A 20,249-nucleotide genomic window follows, 5' to 3' on the forward strand; every position below is an offset into this window, starting at 1 on the left:
AAGTAATTTCAGGTTATCAGGATTTATATATTTTATTATGGCAAAAATAATTTAGAGCTTGTGAAAGGTACCAGATTAAGATCCTAGAAGTTAAGATGATTGTTCCATTATTTTCCAGCACCCATCTTTCAGCCTTTCAAAGGCATCTCTTCTTTTCTAACCTCCCATAACTCAGTTTTTCAGATGTGTCTGAGACAGTGAGAGCTACTCCTCTAGGTATCCTTACAAGATCCTTAGCAGGCTTATCTATCTTGAAGATGTCTAATTTATGTCATTAGGTCTAACTTATTTCATTATTCTCTTATTCTTTCTCTGGTTCCTGAGACCTTTTAATTGATATTATGTGTATAAACAGCTTTGGCTCTTTAAAGGGATAGTTTGTCTTTTTAGAAAGATTCATTAGTATTTAAAGAGCACAGATTCAAAAGAAGCAATAGGCAACCCAGCTTGAAATCATCTGCTCATTCCTTTCCCCTGAATATGTTTATCAGTGTTTTCTTCGGGCCATTCAACAACATAAGAACAAAACAGAAGGATTCTTGTTACCCTGTAATTCTCTTGCTAAATTGAATCTCATTTTGCACATTTCTTCCTTAAATGCATGTATTCCTTTACATTCACTTTAGCAAGCAAAAATTTTCCACTTGAGTCCTTTTTCTGCTTAAAAGTCCACCAGTGAAGGATCACCAACACAGTTAGGAGTCTAGAGCTCATGTCCTGTGAAGAGATACTGGAAGAGGTAGGTTTGTTCAGCCTAGAGAAGAAATGGTAGATGAGATCTAATTGCTACCTTCAAGTAAATAATGCTGGTTATAGAAAAGACAAAGCCACTTTTCAAGGGAGAGTGACAGATGGGATTCACAGCAAAGGATGAAGATGCAACAAGGGAGACTTCAGTTGGACATGAAGAAAAAATTATTCCCTGCAAGAGACATTGAGCACTGGGGCAGATTGCCCAGAGAAGTGACAGATCACTATCCTTGGCTATCTTCAAGACTTTGCTGAGTGAGGCCCTGAGCAAGCTAAACTAGCCAGGAAGGTAGCCTTGATTTGAGAAGGTCTGCTAACCTCCAGACCTGACTGAAACCTTAAATCTTTCTCCAATTCTAGGATTGCTTCCTGGGTGAATGCCTTCCATGATGTACAGACACAGCCCTCTGAAACTCTTCCATTCAGTATACCTTCAGCCACCATATTGAGACACTGAAGTACCACATTTAGATATTTGGGAAGCATATGCAGGTTAAAACAGAGTGTAATGGTTTAACAAGACAATCACTGGATCCCCTCTACTGACTAGATGTAGTACTTTGGTATTGCTAGTTTCATTTACTGTAATTTAAGTTCATTCAGTGGAATCTGCCAAAATACCATAGGAATAACTTTTTTGTTAATTCAACTATATAAGTCAGAGGATTAAAGTGGACTGAATTGAAACTTAAAATTCTTGATTGCTATGGTAGAAATGAGCTTCCACCTTGGCCTTTTGCATCACCACACTGTACTCTTACTTCCATAACACTACAGAAGGTATAAGGCTGGTGAATTGTGTCCTGTTTCAAAATGCTGCATTCCTAGGTGAAAGAAGCTGTGGTACATGACTCATGAGAAGCATCTACAGATCTGAATTGTTTCTTTATTCATTCAGTCATATGTTCATCTGTAAATGCTGTATTTTCTCTAGAGGCAGATGATGCATTCTACCTAATGACTATGAATTTCAGAGAGAAAGGGCAAATCTAAGCAATTTTGAAAGCATTTCATTTCCTGGAAAAAAAATAAAAGGCAAACTGAAATGAGGGCAATATTATCTGACTAATAGCCCTGGAAAGCCCATGTTCCCTTTGAATTTGGCCAAGGGCTACTCCAGACCTGAGCTTTGACCAGAGTGGACATAAGACATGGCCAACTGGCATGTAGTAAAGTATTTGTCAGCAATATTAACAGAAGAAATGAGTGCACCCTCAGCAAATCTGAGGATGACAGGAAGCTGTGTGGCCCATCTACCAGGCTGAAGGCAAAGAATGCCATCCAGAAGGACCTGGACAGGCTGGAAAGATGGGCCCATGCCAACCTCCTGAAGTTCAATAAGACCAAGTGCAAGACCCTGCAACTGGGTTGGGGTAGTCTCAAGCACAAATATAGGGTGGAGGGAGAATGGCTTGAGAGCAGACTTGAGGAGCAGGAACTTTAGAGTGTTGGTTGATGATCAGCACTTCCCCTGAGGGGACAGGTTGCAAGATGTGGAGCTATTCAGCCTGGAGGAAACTCCAAGGAGACCTTCTTAGTGGCCTTCCTGTACCTGAAGAGGGCCTACAAGAAAGCTGAAGAGGGACTTTTTACAAGGGCTTGTAGTGACAAGATGAGGGGTAATGGATATAAGCCTGAGGAAGGTAAACTTAGACTAGATATTAGCATGAAATTCTTCACAGTGAAGGTGGTGAGACACTGGAACAGGTTGCCTAGGGAGACTGTGGATGCTCCCTCTCTGGAAGTGTTCAAGCCCAGGCTGAACAGGGCCTTGAGCAACCTGGTCTAGCACAAAGTGTCCCTGCCCATGGCATAGAAGTTGGAACTAGAGGATTTTTAAGCTCCCTCCCAGCCCAAACTGTTCTATGGTAATCAGAGCCTGCAGGAGATTCAGTTTCTCAGTTAATTTCAGAATGGAGCTGTCAGTACAGAAGGAAAAACAGCCTATGAGGTACTAATCCTAGTGGAACTACAGTATGTTTCCAGGAAGTTGGCATGTTCCCCACTAGGGAGTAACTACTGCAACAAGATCATAGCCCTGCAACTGCACCCAGATTTCTAGTTCACCCTGCTTATTTCCCATGTCTCTCACATTGGTATACAGACACTTCAGAGACTTAGCAGAGGAGCATCTGATACCATTGCAGGTGTCACATAATCCACCATCCCTTACAGCCCCTGGAATAACAGTGGAGCTGGTACCCTGACTCACAATTGTCCCAGGAATGTCTTCAGTGAGCCTGGGTTTTCCCTCTTCCCCCTTGAAATTAAAGGCCTATCAATCAGCCCTGCCAGTTCTTGTCCCAGGATTCTTTTTCCTCTTGGAGACAAGCATTGCCTATCTATAGTCAGCAGGCCTGGGATCTTGCAGAGTACCCAGGATCAAAGAACCTAAAATCCTGCAACTGGCACCACTCCCACAGCCAGGCAATAATCTGCTGGAGGTTAGATATTAGGAATCACTTCCTCACAGAAAGGATGGTTAGGCACTGGAATGGACTGCCCAAGGAAGTGGTGGAGTCAGTGTCCCTGGAGGTCTTCAAGAAAAGATTGGAAGTGGCACTTGTTGGCATAGTTTAGCTGATGTTGTGGTGTTAGGTCATAGGCTGGACTTCATGATCTCAGAGGTCTTTCCCAGCCTCAGTAATTCTGTGATTCTGTAATATTTCAAACAAATTTTAATTTGGAAAGAGAAAAATACTAACTTACACAACCAGTAGGTGTACAATAAAAAAAAATTCTTGTGGTATTGAATTTCCAGCTACTCCTCCAACCCCAGACTTGGTAGTTCGGTGCCAGATTTCCAACTGAAACAATTACATGATTCTATAATAACAAGTCCCAACTATTTCTTGTCTCATCACAGGATGTTAGGGGTTGGTAAGGACCTCCAGAGATCATTGAGTCCAACGCCCCTGACAGAGCAGGATCATAGAATCTACTGCAGGTCACAAAGGAAGCATCCAGAGGAGTGTTGAAAGTCTCCAGAGAAGGAGACTCCACCACCTCTCTGGGGAGCCTGTTCCAGTGCTCTGTGATCCTCGCAGTAAAGAAGTTCCTCCTCCTGTTGAGGTGGAACTTCCTCTGCTGTAGTTCATATCCATAACTCAAACTACTCTGTCCCAAGTTATCAATCTCCAAGCTGTGCAGGAAGCATGGATAAAATGTTTGAAATAAAAAGAGAGCAGCTTGGGCTGTACAAGGAGACTTGTGACTGAACACCTCAGCTGTCACTTGAAAGAGATGATAGAACACAAACCCCAACCCTTCCACATGTGTGCAACCTCTCAGCTGCAGCAAGGCTTGAAACAAATTCGTAGTGATAAAGTATTTCTTACTGTATCACAATATATGTTTCATTTTGACCTCACTGAGAGGAGCTGCTAAAATGGAAGCAAATTAAGTAATTGTCCTTTTTTACATATTTATATTTCTTACACAGGCACAGCACAATTCCAACAAGTTGTTCATTTACTAAGGCAGTTACCTTTTTTCTAGCTCAGAAGCCAAACTTGATTTTTGAGGTACTATGAAAGCTTGTGAAGGAAATCTGTTTAAATATAAGACTCAAATTTTTAGGTTAGTTGCTGAAATAATCACCTTTAAATTAACATATCTCTGGAAAAAAATTACATCAGTAGACACAAGAATATTTATTCACATATATTTCAGTGTATTTGGAGGCAAAGCTAGCTCTTAACAAATGCCTGTCACAGAATCAGGGAGTGATAGGGGTTGGAAAGGTCTTCTGAAGATCATCTAGCCCAACTCTCCTCCACTATCCTTCCTACCTTTTTTCTGAATCAAAATTTATTGAGTCAGGCTGCAAAATTAGGCATGGATTATGGAGTTTTCCTTCTGGAATGACATAATATATTGGAAAGACAACTTGCCTTTCAGTTATGAATTTACTTCAGTGTTTCCACTACCTACATTTCAGGCAAAGACTAACTTTTGCTGAGCAATAGTATTGAAATAACCAAACTCTTTCCACCACTTTGGAGGAATTTTAAATAGTTCTCATGCCAATAATTTTTATTCACTCTTGAATTTCATGCAATCGCTTCATTTCTTGTGTCAACATACAGAAAACCCTTATTTTCAAAATAAGGTAGCTCCAAATCTAAAATCCATCAGTTCACTGCAGCTACCATATTATGTTTTGATTTTTATGTACAATAAAAAAAAAAAAATCCCTAGGTCTAGTGGAAGGTGTCCCTGCCCCTGGCAAGGGGTTTGGAACTAGATCAGAGAGTCATTGAATCACAGACTTACCAGAGTTGGAAGTAGCAGCTAAAGGTCATCTAGTTTAACACCCCCACCTCTCCTCCCCACCTCCATCTTCCCAAAGCAGTTCCTGCTCCCCCTACACCATCCTCCACCCTGCCTAAACAGCTCCTGCTCCACCACCACCATTTTTGCAACCATCCCAGAGCCAGGGGCAAGACCCTCAACCAACCAAGATACCACACAGAGAAGCTCAGCCCCAGTCAGGAGGCTCAGCCAGCAACCATGGATGATATTGGAGTAGTCATCAGCCCTATTCCTAGCTAGCCAGGGGGCCACCAGGCCCCCCAGCCTTTGTTCCCACCACCAGTCACCCAGTATGTACCATGAGTACTCACCAGTGATGAGAGGAGGAGGATCCTCAGCCCAGATGGGCTCAGCTTGGGGCTTCTGCCCTTCCTGGGGGCGAATAAAAAGGGGAGTGGGTGGGGAGGGCAAAGTGGCCACACCTGGGGTGGGAGGAGACTCCAATGGAGCCCAGGTGCCTGGCATTTGAGGGGAAAAAGGAGGGAAACGAGGCAGGTGGGGTGGAAAAGGGGCAGACAGGAAGAGGAAGTGATGGTGAAAGGAGGGGATTTTAAAATCACTTTTTTTCCATAAATCTTTCATCATGCACAACGGCAGTTCATGGTTTGCTTTGCCTCCATGCAAAAAGAACAAACCCATCAATACTTCACAAAATAAAGCACAATGGTGGCTATTACCAGCCTTTTGTTATATTTTCCCTCTCCCCTGTCTATCTAAGAAGGAGAGTGATAGAGTGGCTTTGGTGGGCGTTTGGCCCCCAGCTGGGGCCAAACCACCACAAACACACACAAAAAAACCCCAAGATGCTCATGACATGGGATAACAGAGAGATCTCAACAGGAACTGAGTGGTTACCAAGAAACTGTCGTTGATGTACAGAGAGAATGTACAGAGATTTATGTGAATGATACCTTTTGTTAGGCTAACTGCTACAACTGCCAATGGAGGGACCTTACCATGCAAAAATGAACAGCAGATGCTGATATTTAAAAGAAGTTGGAAGTCTCAAGCAACTGGTGAGGACACTTGAATTTATGGCTTGTAGCATCCAGCGAAGCTGTCAAACATTGTTTTCAAGCAAGGTCTGGGGACAGGAATCTATCAAATGCATCATGGTTATTGGAAATCTACTGTATTTACCTCCAGACCCCCAACCGAGCTTGAAGGTCACAGACAGAAAGATTTGCTCTAACTCTAGAGCTGTTGGCCCCTTACGTGTGGAAGATGGTGCTAGCAGCAAGAAATTGCTCTCATATGACACATGTTAAGAGGCACCCTAGAAACAACTTGTCAAAAGAAGCTGAAGTGTATGCAGCCTGTGATAACAGCTCCACAAGTTCCCATTATATAATCATACTTTTAAGGAGGGGTTGTTCAGAAACGCTGTCTCCTTACACACCTGAATGATGTAGGATGGGCTTATAGGAGCTGAGGAGGATGAAGAAGGATTGCAGAGCAGAGAAGTGCACATCAGCAATGCTTCCTCAGAGGCAGGCAAGTGGAATAATTGCAAACACCAAATAAAAATTCCTCCCTGAGGTGCCCCTGAAGAGCTTTCTTGGTGTAGAAGCCTGACTGTGAACATGCTCCAGTCTCATCACTCTTGTACTGAAGAACTGGTTTATTTTCCTTCAGCTTAAAACCATTCCCTTCAGCCCTGTCACTAAACACTCCTATGAAAAGTCCCTCTCCAGCTTATCTGTAGGCTCCCTTCAGGTATTAGAAGGCAGCTATAATGACAATTATTAACAATAGCAACAATACTAATAAAATAAAAATAAAAAATTGCAGCTGGCTGTGGATGAGAGCCATGTTAGGATTTTGAATCTGAAATATCCAATGTTAGAAGGAAAAGATGTATCTGGGGGCATTGTGTATGCATAGACTAAAAGAATGGCTTCCCAGGAGTGAACAACACATTAAGCACTTACTGGTTCCAGCTCCTGGGGGAAATGTGTCCACACAAGAGCTGATCTCTTGAGTGCATTAAGGGAGCAGTTAAGGGCATTGCTTGCAAGCTGGATCATTTCTTAATGGCAGCTGCCTTTGCAGATAATGTCAAAGACAGGACATTTCTGGGCTTGGGAGTCATAATGAAATCTTATGAAGACAGGAAGTACCAGAACAAACTGGTGAAAAAACCAATAGGTACCAAACTAATAGGCTTTTCTGCAAACAGACTAAGGTAATTGTGCATTGTATTATTCCCAGTAAAACTCTTTATCTCAACTCTTTACCTCAATCCATTTTTTGGAGGTGTGTGTTACTTTCCCTCCCACCTGCATGGGGAGGGAGGGGTGGTTTGTGAGAGTGGCTGTGTTAACCCAGGACAGGTCCACAATTAACTCTTACTGATTTTCATAAGGCCACATTCTGCTTTCTGAACAGCTGGACCCCCTTTACACTAATGGATATTTTTATTTAAGTAGAAGTCATGCTTCTGACTAGTGTTGATAAAATGGATTTTTTTAAATGACTTTTGTCTCTGAAAATGGACAACAGTGAAACTTTTAAGTATTTTATCAGGTGTATTCAATGTGTTACACTGCTGAGGAAGGAGACTGACGTACAAAGAGAGGGTGACATATTTCCTACGAGCTGAATCTCCTACAGATTTTTTTTTACTGATAGAAAGTGGCACTGACAGGAGTGACATGAAAGTGGTTGTTTGTTGTCATCTCAGTTAATTTTCATTTCAGATGATTTTCTGAATTTGCTGCTTTTTGGCTAGATTGGTGACACCTTTGCTGGTCTCTGTGTTAACTTTGCTTTCCTTTCTTCCTCCCTTACTCTGCCCTACTCTCCTCCCTTCGCTTCCACTCCACCATAGGGAATCCATTAGGCATCAGCAGATGATTCAGCTGCGGAAGTCAGGGGGAAAACCGTGGGGAAAAAGAATTAAAAGTCAATCTTTTCAATGCATAGCCTGTAGACAAAGAGACCTCTCCTGTCGAGTGGCTGTGAAATAAAAAGTAGTCTCCTATTGCTTATTTCATCCTGAGGTTGAGAAGGTAAGACTTCCTATTTTCTTACAAGGAAGTGAACTCCATCAAAGATACCTGAATGCTTCTTTTCCAGACTGAAAGAAAAATAATTTAATTGAAATAATGCCTACAAAGGATTAAGTTTTGACTAATTGCTTGAATCAAAGAGGATAATGTCTTACTTTACTGGCATCAACTAAACTTTACTGTGTTGTCATCTGCTGAGCAATAGTATTCCTGGTTTGGCCAAGTCTGTCAGGGAACCAGTGGTAGGACAGGTATGTGTAAGCCAACAGCAATGCATTGTGAAAGTGGGGGGTCTGTTTAAAAAACCTGTTTGCCCTTAGTGTAAATCTAGCCAAGGTAAAAAATTAAGGACATTCCTAAGGATCCTTTGAAGACATTTTTCAACTGGAAACAAGGAGGTCCTACCCCTTTATTAGGTTTTTCTTATATAGAGAAAAGTCCATCCAAACATTTAAAAACACTTTGGTGCCTTGCCCTGTTGAGTTGAAGCTGGATATGCCAGCTGTTTAACTTCATGAATTAATGGGTGTACTTAAGCTTTCATCATTTGTTTTACAGCATCAGTATCAGAGGACAAAGGGCTGTAGACAATGAGAAATTAAATACTGCCTCAATTTCTCTGTTACATTAGAGCTATTGTTACATGTCATGTGACAGAATCTCAGATCACTTGAAAAAGTGTCCTGGAGAGAGAATTTATGTCATGAAATTAATCTCAGTGATAGAGACCACATTTCCCAGTTTTGTTGGGACAGAATCCTAGGCCAGGCATGATTTGCAGTGTATGTGGCATGTGGGGGTGGGGAGAGGTCAGTGGATCTGTCTCCGGCTTGGACTTCTCCTGACCCTGCTCCTGTTCCATCTCCTGAGGACTGCTTTCCTGTTTATTGTGACCATCATACTTCTCTGCTAGGGAGGGGTCACTGGGTGATAGAGCAACTGCTATCGTTTGGCCCCAGATATGGGCTAAATGTAGACACAATGATATAAACCAGGGCTGTCTACTCTTGGATTCATACATTTGCTCTAATAGCAGATAGCTGTCACTGTCGCCCTGACCAAGAAGATCATAACTGTAAACCACTAAAAGGTAGCAACAATTTTTACTTGTGCCCATTAAGCTAAGAACACTCTTCAATTTACTTGTTGCACTGGCAACTTCCCACTTTCTTTCCACTTGGTATGTTGCACAGAACTTACCCCAAACCCTATGAATTTGGTTATAGCCCTGCCAAGTGGATATGAGTCATTCAAGTTACAGATGCCTGCTAGCTGAGGACAGAGGGAATACACAGACATTTTCAAGGGACATTAAAGAACACATTGTTCCAACCCCCTCACCATGGGCAGGGACACCTTCTACTAGGGCAGCTTGCTCAAAGACCCGTCCAACCTGATCTTGAGTATTTCCAGGGAGGGGACATCCACAGCTTCTCTGGGCAACACGTTCAAGTGCTTCACCACTCTCATGGTGAGGAATATCTTCCTAGTATCTAATCTAAATCTAGCCTCTTTCAGTTTAAAACCATTACCCCATGTCCTATCACTACACCTCCTGATAAAGAGCCTTTCCCCATCTTTTCTGTAGTCTCTCTTTGTACTCCAAAATTGTTCTAAGATCTCTCCAGACCCTCTTCTTTTCTAGGCTAAACAAACACAACTGTCTCAGCTTGTCCTCGTACAGGAGGTGCTCCAGAACTCTGATCATCTTCGTGGCCCTCCTCTGGACATGCTCAACCAGGACAATGTCTGCTGTATGCTGAGGGCCTCAGAGCTGTATGCACTGTTCCTGCTGGGGTCTCACCAGAACGGAGTAAGGGGTGGAATCACCTCCCTCCGCGTGCTGGCCGCACTTCTTTTGTTGCACCCCAGGATGCGGCTGGCTTTCTGGGCTGCAAACACACATTGCTGGCTCATACTCAGTGTTTTAACTGCCAGTGCCCCTGAGTCCTTCTCCACAGAGCTTCTCTCAAACCATTCATCACCCAGCCTGTGTCTGTGCTTGGGTACCATGGGTATTATTACTGTGGGTATTATGGGCAGTGTCCAGCTGTCTCTTTCTGACAGCTGGTGCATGAAGCTCTCAGATAGTTCTAATTAAAAAGCAGATCACATCAGCTGTCAATGAAATTCATGTAAAGAAATACATTCTCTCTTCAGGTCACTTCCAATGGGGAAGAACCTTTGAATTTATTACTGCCAACAGAGCAAGAAAAGCACAAATGGCCTCGAGATAAAGTTCTCATTTATATCCCAAGTGATACAGAATATATATATGTAGATATGCTCCAGGTTTGAAAGCCTTATGGGTGTTATGGTGGAAATAATACCATGACAGTCTGTTTCAGCTTTAGTCTTGATTTGGGTCCAAGTTTTTCCTGTATATGTATTTTATATATATACATGTAAGTATATATAATGTATATTATATATTACATATATTAGATGTGTATATGCATGCATATATATGGAAATATAAAATAAAATACATTAAAAAATAAAAAATACAGATGGTGAGGCCAAGAGACAGATTTTTTTCTGCTTAGTAATGGAGGAGTGGTGTCACGCAACTGAACACATTCTTTGCCAGACCCTGTAAAAGTTGGGCACCATTTGTGCTCACTGAAAGCCACAGAACTGCTCTTGCAATGCTTAACACTCAAACCAACTGCTCTTCCAGCGTTACTCCATTTTGGCTGTGCTGAGGATCCGAGAGCTGAATCACATCACTATTGGCTGCTGCAACGTTAACAGCTGTGCTCTAGTGCTACTCACTTTGTACACATTAGTCCCTTTGTTAGATCCCTTTGTTTTTTCCAAGTGCTCTGACTGTGTTTGTGAGGGAAGGGTACTTAACAACACAACTTTATTTCAGAAATGGGGTCAAAATAAGCACAACCAGAGAAGGCTTTCCTGTCCAGAAACACTGATGCAAAGTCTAACAGGGAGCAGGGAAGGAAAGAAAAATCCAGGTTCTTAGGCTGTGCATCTTTGACTCTACAAGGTTGTCTGGGGAAATACATTTATTGACCAGACTGGGATATGTTGTGCAGCAGACATCAAACACAAGCAGAACAACTGTACTGAGACATATTCCAGGTGAAAGACCCAGCCAGAAATGCCACCAAAATCCTCTTGGTGAAATGATTTCAGTCATGAAAAGATTGCAATGTCAGACAACTTCAATTACAGTAACTTGCTTTCCAGAATGTAGGTAATTTACCTGCAGAAGATACCATCTGTAAGCTCCAGGTTTGCTCTACTGATTTCCTTCCTATTCTTTCTGCTGAGTGAAGTATTTTCCAATCTTCTTTTGCAGGGAAACAGACAACATGAAAAACCTGTTAAGCTTAAATTTCTTCAGAGAAAACACCTCTTAAAACACCTATTTACATGGAAAATATTTATAACAGTAGACTGGCAGTTGGTCTATGTATGCAAAAACTTTAATGTGGATATTCTAATTAGTGACACCTTCAGCAGGTGTTTGCACAACTTTGCACACCTACATCCGTGAAGTTAAGGTAGAGCATAGGGTGCTTGAAGGAGGTACTTTACACTAAGCACAGTCATGATCTGCTGGCCCTTCTTGAGGTTATCAGCTTTATGTTATGGAGGGCAGAGCTTCACAGGCATATTTTTGCACCAACATTTGTTTCCCCAATACTTATGTACAGCAAAATTTATAATAGAAATAATATAATAGAATCACAGGAATATTTAGTTTGGAGCAGACCTATGGTGATCTCTAGTCCAAACTCCTGCTTGGGCATTATCAAGCTGAGTCCCTCATGATGAGATTCCATTATTTCCAGATAACTTAAATCTAGTGCTTGCCTGCTCACATGATGAAGAGGTTCTTACCTCTGTCCAGCTAGGATCTTGCTTGCTGCAGCTTGTGTCTGCTGTCTCTTGCTCTTTAGCTCTTCAGAGTAAGGCTCCATTTTCTCTAGAATGCATTTCTAGGTAATAGAAGACTGCAATCAGCCCCCTCTCAGCCTTCTCTTTCCAGCCTCAGCAGAACCTGCTCTCTCAACTTCTTCTTGCATATGACATCCTTCACTGGTTTCCCTCCAATTTGTCAAAAGTGCTGTGTTCTAGGGGCCCAAAACTGGACACAGTACTCCAAATGTCAACACAAGTGATAAATAGAGGAAAAGAATAACTTCCCTTGACCAGCTGGCTGTGTTTTTGTCAACACAGCCCAGTATGTGGCTAGTCTTCATTAAGGAGGAAGGACTGTTTAAAAGGGCTTCTAGCAACAGGACGAGGGGCAATGGTTTTAAACTGGATCAGGGTAGACTTAGGTTAGGCTTGAGCAAAAAGTTCTTTGCAATCAGAGTGGTAAAAGACTGGAACATGTTGCCCAGGGATGTGGTTGAGGCCCCGCCCCAGAAGAAGACATTCAAAATCAGGCTTGATGTAGCCCTAGGCAGCCCTGGGAGGTGTCCCTGCTGACTGCACAAGGGTTGGAGAAGATGACCTTTGAGGGTCCCTTCCAACCTGATACAATCTGTGAATCTGTGAAGACAAGGGTACACTGTGGATCCTTTGTAAACTGCTGTCCAGCCGGGCCTCCCAAGTCCTTTCCTGCTGAGCTGCAAGCTAACCAGACCTGAGTCTGCACTGATGAATTGGGTGACTCCATTCAAACTACAGGGCTTAGCACCTGTCATTGCCACATTTCATTACGTTCCTGTTGACTTATTTCTTTGGCTTGTCCAGGTCCCCCTGCCTTCCAGGATATTGATCACTCCTCCCAGTTTGGTGGGATTATCATAACTTCTATTAATACATTATAAAAATAGACTTATGCAATAATCAAATAATATGAACAATCTCATTCTGTATAAGCCATTTCCTGTGTTTATCTTGTTACCGTACATTCTCAAAAATAAATGATGTTGTCATAAGTGAAGAAATGCTTTTAATTGCTCTTAAGGATGATTTGCTTTCATTCCCAAAATGTGTGCTAAGCCATGTCAGCATGGATTTTGTGCTAAATATGAGGTCTTAGTTTTCTTGAGGAACTTCAGAAGGGGAATCTTTAGTAAAAGTTTAGTAACAGATCTTGTTAATGCAAATGGCAAATAAAGAACTTTAAATCACACACACAACTAGCTTTGGTTCAGTTACATTTCACTGATTTTGCTAAGAGGACCTTCAGTGTACTTCAATGTTTTGTTAGTAAACCACAAATAACTTAAAGCACAGGAGGTCACTGAACAAGAAAACACAGAATATTTGACAGCAAAAGATAAATGAATGCTAAGTGTGGTAGAAAACACTAAGTACAAAACATAAAGTTTTCAGAGTGTGAAGAGTTATCTCTGAATTCCCACTGGGTGAAACACTGCAATGAATATTTATTGCCATCTTATTTAGCAGCATGAACAAAAGGAATGGTTATAAATAAACAACACTATGATAGTTTTACTGCCTTTAGCTTGATGGTCTTGTCTGAAGTCAATCAAACTGAAAGATAAAGGAATTAGGAAAAAGACTAAGTCAAACATCCAGATTAAACAGTTTCTACTTTCATGTTAACTACCATCATCACTGATTTGTCCAAGACTTAGTAGTGTGAAGCTTTTAGTGAAAGTTGGGGGATTTTGGTGAAATTTGACAGGAGTCAGTGTGGCATTTGCATGCTTCTAGATTGAAATGCAGGCTTTAAGCATAGTTCTACATTACTTGTTTTAAGGTTTCTTCAGCATATCAGTAAAACTTTGAAGTGATATTACTGTGGGGAGGGAGGGGCAGGAATTTACAAAGCAGAGCAATGTATGTTTAAGAAGATGCAGTTAAGTAATCAGTAACACAGAGGGTAGCTCTGACTTTGCACGTTCTTGCAGTGTCCTACTGGCTGCTCTTGCTGCAGTACCTCACCTCTACCCTTTGATGTACAAACGAAACCATCTCTCCAGTGCAGCTGTGCTGATAATAGCAGATGACTCACTTTCAACCTATTTGTCCTCAGACCCAGTTTGTCAGCCACTTAATTCTTCAAAGTGAGCAAAGAACTTTAAATGTGTCACTAACTTACACAAAAACCTCCAGTACCTATTTAGTAACCATCTGCTCTGCAGATCTAAACTCAGGGCAGAGATTTGCTGAACCCTTTGACTCAGTCCAAGTAATATACACATCTGCAAAGTATTGGCATGATCACTATATGAATACAAGACAGAATGAATGTTGCTTAGGTAAGCTCAGAGGCTTATTATCTCCAGCTTCCCCCCATCTGGCACTTTGTAGGGCAGTGCATACTCTTAGAGCACATGCACGGCCCTCTCAGCCTCTCATTTATCTAGGTCAGGGCTGCATCTCCCCCTGAGAAATACACTGAAAAGGCTGGAGGAAATGCATAGTTTTTCTTCAGCATCTCTGCTGACCATCATCTGAAACATGATGTCTGTAGCAGAGTAATACAGGTTGGCGTTTGTCATGGAGGGGATATATAACTGGAAAATGACATTGTACCAGCAGGTTGACCTGCTTAATTCTGGTTTTACTGTTCATAATTCTCAAACTGTAGTTTGTGAAGAACCTTCTTTGCCAGGAATTACTATTGACTCTATGCAAATGCTTCCCCATGTGATTTTAGCTAAGCTTTGAGATGCCTAAGCATGCATTAAATCTGCCCATGTTATGTGGAAAAGTAAATGTTCACTACACCAAGCTAAGCTCCACATCCAGATGTTCAGCTGGAAGGCAGTTATCTGCTGAAAATTTTGCCAAGAAGAAGTATGCTTATAATCAACCACCTTATTGGTGTCATGTGGATAACCACACTGACCACTACGCTAGTTTAAAACAGAGAGACCATGGCTCTCTCTCTGTGCCTGAAAATCTTAGGGGAGGGCAGGAAGAGTAAAGAATGGTGAAGAAATCCCTGAGATTTAAAGCCCAAATGCCAGTTAATTGTACATGATTTTCAGCCTACCGAGAACAGATTTCTCTCTATTGCAAGTTCCTGTGGAATGGAAAGTACAGAAACATCAGACCACTGCCATCGCAGAGCTCACGACTTGGCAGCTGCCACTCTAAATGGCTTCCTAAATGAGTTTTCCAAAAGTGTATGTATTACACAGTCACATCACATGTATTTGTTAGAGTAGAAAGGCTTTGTCCCAACCCTGCTATTTATGTAAGAAGCTCCATTTTAGGATTTTATGTACTACTTTGTACAAGGAGACTGAAGTTAGTCTCCTTTTTATATAATACAGTGTCACAGCAGCAAATAAACAGACCACACCCGTTATCTTTCTTTGGAAACTAGTTTGGAATGAAGGAGATGTGCTGCCTTTGGGTGAGAAAACAAGGCAAGTTTAAGAATGTCTTTGACAGGATACTCAGTTTTTGGTTGTTGAAATTTTAGGACCAATTCCTAATGACACAGAAATACATTCCTATATAAATCATCAGCTCTGCTCTCTGTGGAGAGATATTCAGAGACAGATTTCTTCCTTTGTCATAAGCTTTCTCTGTTCAGTGCCTCTACCCGTCAAGTAGCTTTATCAGACTCAGAGAAAGTCTTCCAAAAGGACACATTCTAAAAAACAAAAATGAGGAAGCAACTTTCCAATACAAATTCACACCTCCCCAGATGCTAGTTTCAAATTAATAATCTGGTCTGGGGACAGCAGATGTAAAATATTGCTGATAAAATGGGTCTAATGAGAGCTGGAGCTGACTGCTGATTTTACAAGTGTTAAGGAGATTTTTGAGTGGATAAAGGGGGAATATTGATGTTTACTTTCCTAAAAGAAAAAAAAAAGTCCCCCCAGTTCTTTAATATTATGGAACTTTGACAAAGCAGACAACTGATCAGTCTATTTTTATCTTAGTGTCCTTGAGTTTAGGGTCTGCAAATGACACTTGGCTTTCATTCTCAGTCACAGATGTGAAGCGATGGCCTGATTTGAGTTTCACACTACAGCTTCAAATATTAACATCCTTCCCAGCTGCCAGGAGAACAGAGTAAGGAGGAAGCACATATCACTTTCTAGGACACAGAAAAAAAAAAAAAAGGGACATTGTATGATCTTTTTCACTGAAGCTCCCTCAACAAAAAGGCACCTGTAGCAGCTCTGCAACCAGCTCCTGCAGTAGCTCCTATCTAAATTGCTATCCTTCAGCCCTCCTTTGTTGCTTTTTTCTGGTATTGTGTTGTGCTGTTCTTTGATCTCTCATTTTATACCTTTTTATCATCCTGTTTTAGCTGTTGAGTTATATGCTCACCAGTCCAAACCTCTCCCCTTCTCTCAGGTCTTGCTCTCTCCTTTCCTCCTATAGACCTTTCCTTTGCTGATTCAAATTTTCTCACTTTTTTTTAGGCTTGTCTGTTGCAGAGAAAGAAGAACTTGTCTAGTGTTCAGCTAGAGAAAGCCCCATGAGCTAATTTTCCCTAAAATGGATCAACACTTTTAAAAAATCTCTTAATGAACTACACTCCTAGCCACTCTGACATTCCCTGGTCAGAAGCACAATGCTTCTGTGCTCCCTGCTGCTCCCTTTTCCCCATATCTCCCCTAGCACAAGCTGATCTTACTATAGCCATTTCAATAGCAGCAGTCTTATTTTTGGTGCAGTAGGAACTTCATCCTGCCCTAGTTCAGGCAGTGTACATTTCCTCCTGTTTTCCTTGCATGATTTCTTGCTACAGCTTACCACACATGCTTTGCTCCCCTTCTGCTACAGCTTCAAAGCACTCCAGATTTTTTGATTTGACTCTCCTACTGCTCCAAGACTGATACAGAGAACCTCCTACAGCCAGAAAGCAACTGTGATTTTTAGCGATGATGTTTGCTCTAACTATTTAAAGCACACTTAAGAAGACACGTAATAAGTAGGTTTGAGGAAAGTGGTAGCAATCCACCCACTATGCTTCTTTTAGCTAACCCTTTAATTAAATATTAAAGATATGGTTCTCAGGAAGATTTAAAATAATCCAGTGACAGAAAAAAAAAAGAGGCATGTTAAAAAACAGCAAAGAAAGAAGTAAGTCCCTCCAAAGATTTACCACACTTTCACACTGCTTTTAACATCACTTTGCAGTGTTGATGAGGGGAAAGCTTTTCCAAAAGGAAGTAACCAACCTCATGCTTTACAGTGCTAGATTCCTCTGCATGTTCTCAGGGAATCCCACTAAGGATTGCCAATTATTTTGACCATAGAATCATGTAATTATTCCAGTTGGAAAAGACCTCTAAGATCATCAAGTCCAGCTGTCCACCTAACACCATCATGGTCATTAAATCACACCCCTGTAGTGCCAGCTCTACACGTTTTTTTAACACCTCTATTACCTCCCTAGACAACATATTCCAATGCCTCTTTACTCTTTCAGTAAATAAATATTTCCTAATATCCAATCTACACCTCCCCTGTCACAATTCCAGGCCATTTCTTCTCATCCTATTACTTGATACTATGGAGATCGACTCCCACCTCCATACAACCCCCCTTCAGGTAGTTGTAGAGAGCAATGAAGTATCCTCTCAGCCTTCCCTTCTCCAGACTAAACTATCACAGTTCCCCCAGCTGCTCCTCTTGAGATTTGTTCTCTAGACTCTCCACCAGCTTCACTGACCTTCTTTGGACAAGTTCCTGCAATTCAATGACCTTCTTGAAGTCAATGGCTCAAAAGCGAACACATTCAAGGTGTGGCCTCACCAGTGCTGAGTACAGGGACATAATCATTTCCCTACTCCTCTTGGCCACACTATTCCTGATAAAAGTCAGGCCTTCTTCATCACCTGAGCACACTGCTGGCTCATGATCAGATGACTGTCAACCAGCACCCCCAGGCCCTTTTCTGCTGGGTAATTTTCTAGCCACTCTGCCTCAAACCTGTAGTGTTGCATGGGGTTGGTGTGAACCAAGCACAGCACCTGGCACTTGGCTTTGTTAAACGTCATACAATTGACCATGGCCCATTGATCCAGACTGTCCAGATCCCTTTGCAGAGCCTACCTCCTACCCTCAATCAGACCAATACTCCCACCCAGTTTAGTGTCATCTGCAAACTTACTGAGAATGCTCTCAATTCCCTTGTCCAGACCATTGATAAAGATATTAAAGAGAACTGGACCCAGTACGGAGCCCTGGGGAACACCACTAATGACTGGCCACCAACTGGATTTAACTCCATTCACCATCACTCTTTGGGCCCAACCATCCATCCAATTTTTAAACCATCAAAGTGTCCATCCATTCAATTCATGTGCAACTAGTTTTTCCAGGAGGATGCTGTGAGAGACAGTATTAAAAGATTTACTGAAGTCCATATAAACAACATCCACAGCATTTCCCTCATTCCCTAAGCAGGTCACCTTTGTCAATAGGAGGAGATCAGGTTCATCAAGCAGGACCTGTCCTTCATGAACCCATGCTGCCTAGGCCTGATCACCTCATTACCCTGCACATGCTGCACAACGGCACTCAAGATGATTTGCTCCATGACCTTCCCCAGCACTAAGGTCAGACTGACAGGTCACTAATTCCCCACGTCCTCCTTTCAGTCCTTCCTCTAGATGGGTGTCATGTTTGCCAATCTCCAGTCTGCTGGGACCTTCCCAGTTAGTCAGCACTGCTGGTAAATGATGCCTAACGAAACATACCAATTTCCTCCTTCATAAAGGATAACAATAAAATGTTTATAAAACTAAGTAAATAAATTTCTTGAAATGTTACTCCTCACTTAGAAGATACCTTCTGCTGCTGGATGCAAAGAACTGATACACAGTTTGAGGAAAAGTATATGTGCATTGCTTACAGCATCAGCTCCAAGTATAAAGGAGTGTGAGATAAATCACAGCAAGATCTCTGCAGATTTGTTGTACAAAGCATTTCCATTTATAACTGAGATAAGGCACAGCAGGTGGTTACCACAAATGGTCAGAGGAGAAAGCGAAGAGGCAGCTGGTGGAGATGAGGAGAAATGTAAGAAACCAGCTATCTTCACAAAACTGAGTGGCTCTGACCTACGTAACCATTTTGGTGAAGGCTTTATTTTCCTCCTTACCTACCTAAGAAACAGCTACACCGGCAAAGCATCTATAGATAATCTGAGCAGCGTTTTTGCACAAATATCTCCTGTGCTGATTCTCTGCTTGCGTTCAGGTTCCTTTGTCCTTCATTACTCTTCTCCACTCTGTGTATTTTTAAATCAAACTCCAAACCTCAAAACTCTCTGCATAGTGTCCGCTGTTGCTGTAAGTCAAAACAGAAACTAGTCAACAATTTTGATTTGGTCTTGCATTAGCCATACAGTAAAGTGTTTTAGAAAACATAACTTTTTCCCCTCTCACTATCAGCCTTACAGTGGATACTGTCTGGCTTTCAATGAAAATATCACCACCACAGATATATCTACAAGGTGCCTCTAATTTCACAGTACAAAATCTCTTATTCAGAAAACAAAAGTTGGCCAAAATGACTGAATTCCTGAGGCAAGAGAAATGATACTTGTGATTTTATTCAGCATGTGTCCAATACGATTTTCCATTCAGAATCCATATTTTATAATGCTTTTCTTATACCATTCTAAACGTTACCTCCAACTTTCATGGAGGCCCTTAGAAAGGTTTTGGTTTTTTTTTTAAATTTGATTACCAGAAAACTTAAATCTTAATGATTAAATAATAGGACATTTATATACAGTACCTACAATGCCTACCGAGTGAAGAAAAAAAAAAAAAGAAAATTCCAGTCATGCAAATCATCTTACAAACCATGTCCCATTTGCCTTGAAAATTTTTACTTTGTTACTGTCATATCATTTTAAAATTAAGCAGATAATTTTGGAAGATTGCTTTGTCCATTTTCATTTGTTTGTTTTGCCATTTTGGAGAACTGACAGGCCACGTGCTACTGCAGAAGGTACTGGCAGGGTAGTGGTTCTGCTACCACCAAACGCTCCAAGCCCTGGTGTAGATGTTTTTAAAAAAAACACCTAACCTCCAGCTCACTGCACTGGTTTATTTCTGAACAGCACATCACAGTATCAGCATAGATAGCACATTGTAACTGGTCGGGTAATTCCACTTAATTTTTCAACACTAGGACCTTTCAGCATTTAAATTCTGGTTTCACTTATGAATTAAAGGTCATATATAGAGCACAAATGAGGTCTAAATTTAGTCACAGCAGACCACAGTTCCACATAAA

This window comes from Indicator indicator, chromosome 6 (assembly GCF_027791375.1).
Source record: "Indicator indicator isolate 239-I01 chromosome 6, UM_Iind_1.1, whole genome shotgun sequence".
In the NCBI taxonomy this organism is placed as follows: domain Eukaryota; kingdom Metazoa; phylum Chordata; class Aves; order Piciformes; family Indicatoridae; genus Indicator; species Indicator indicator.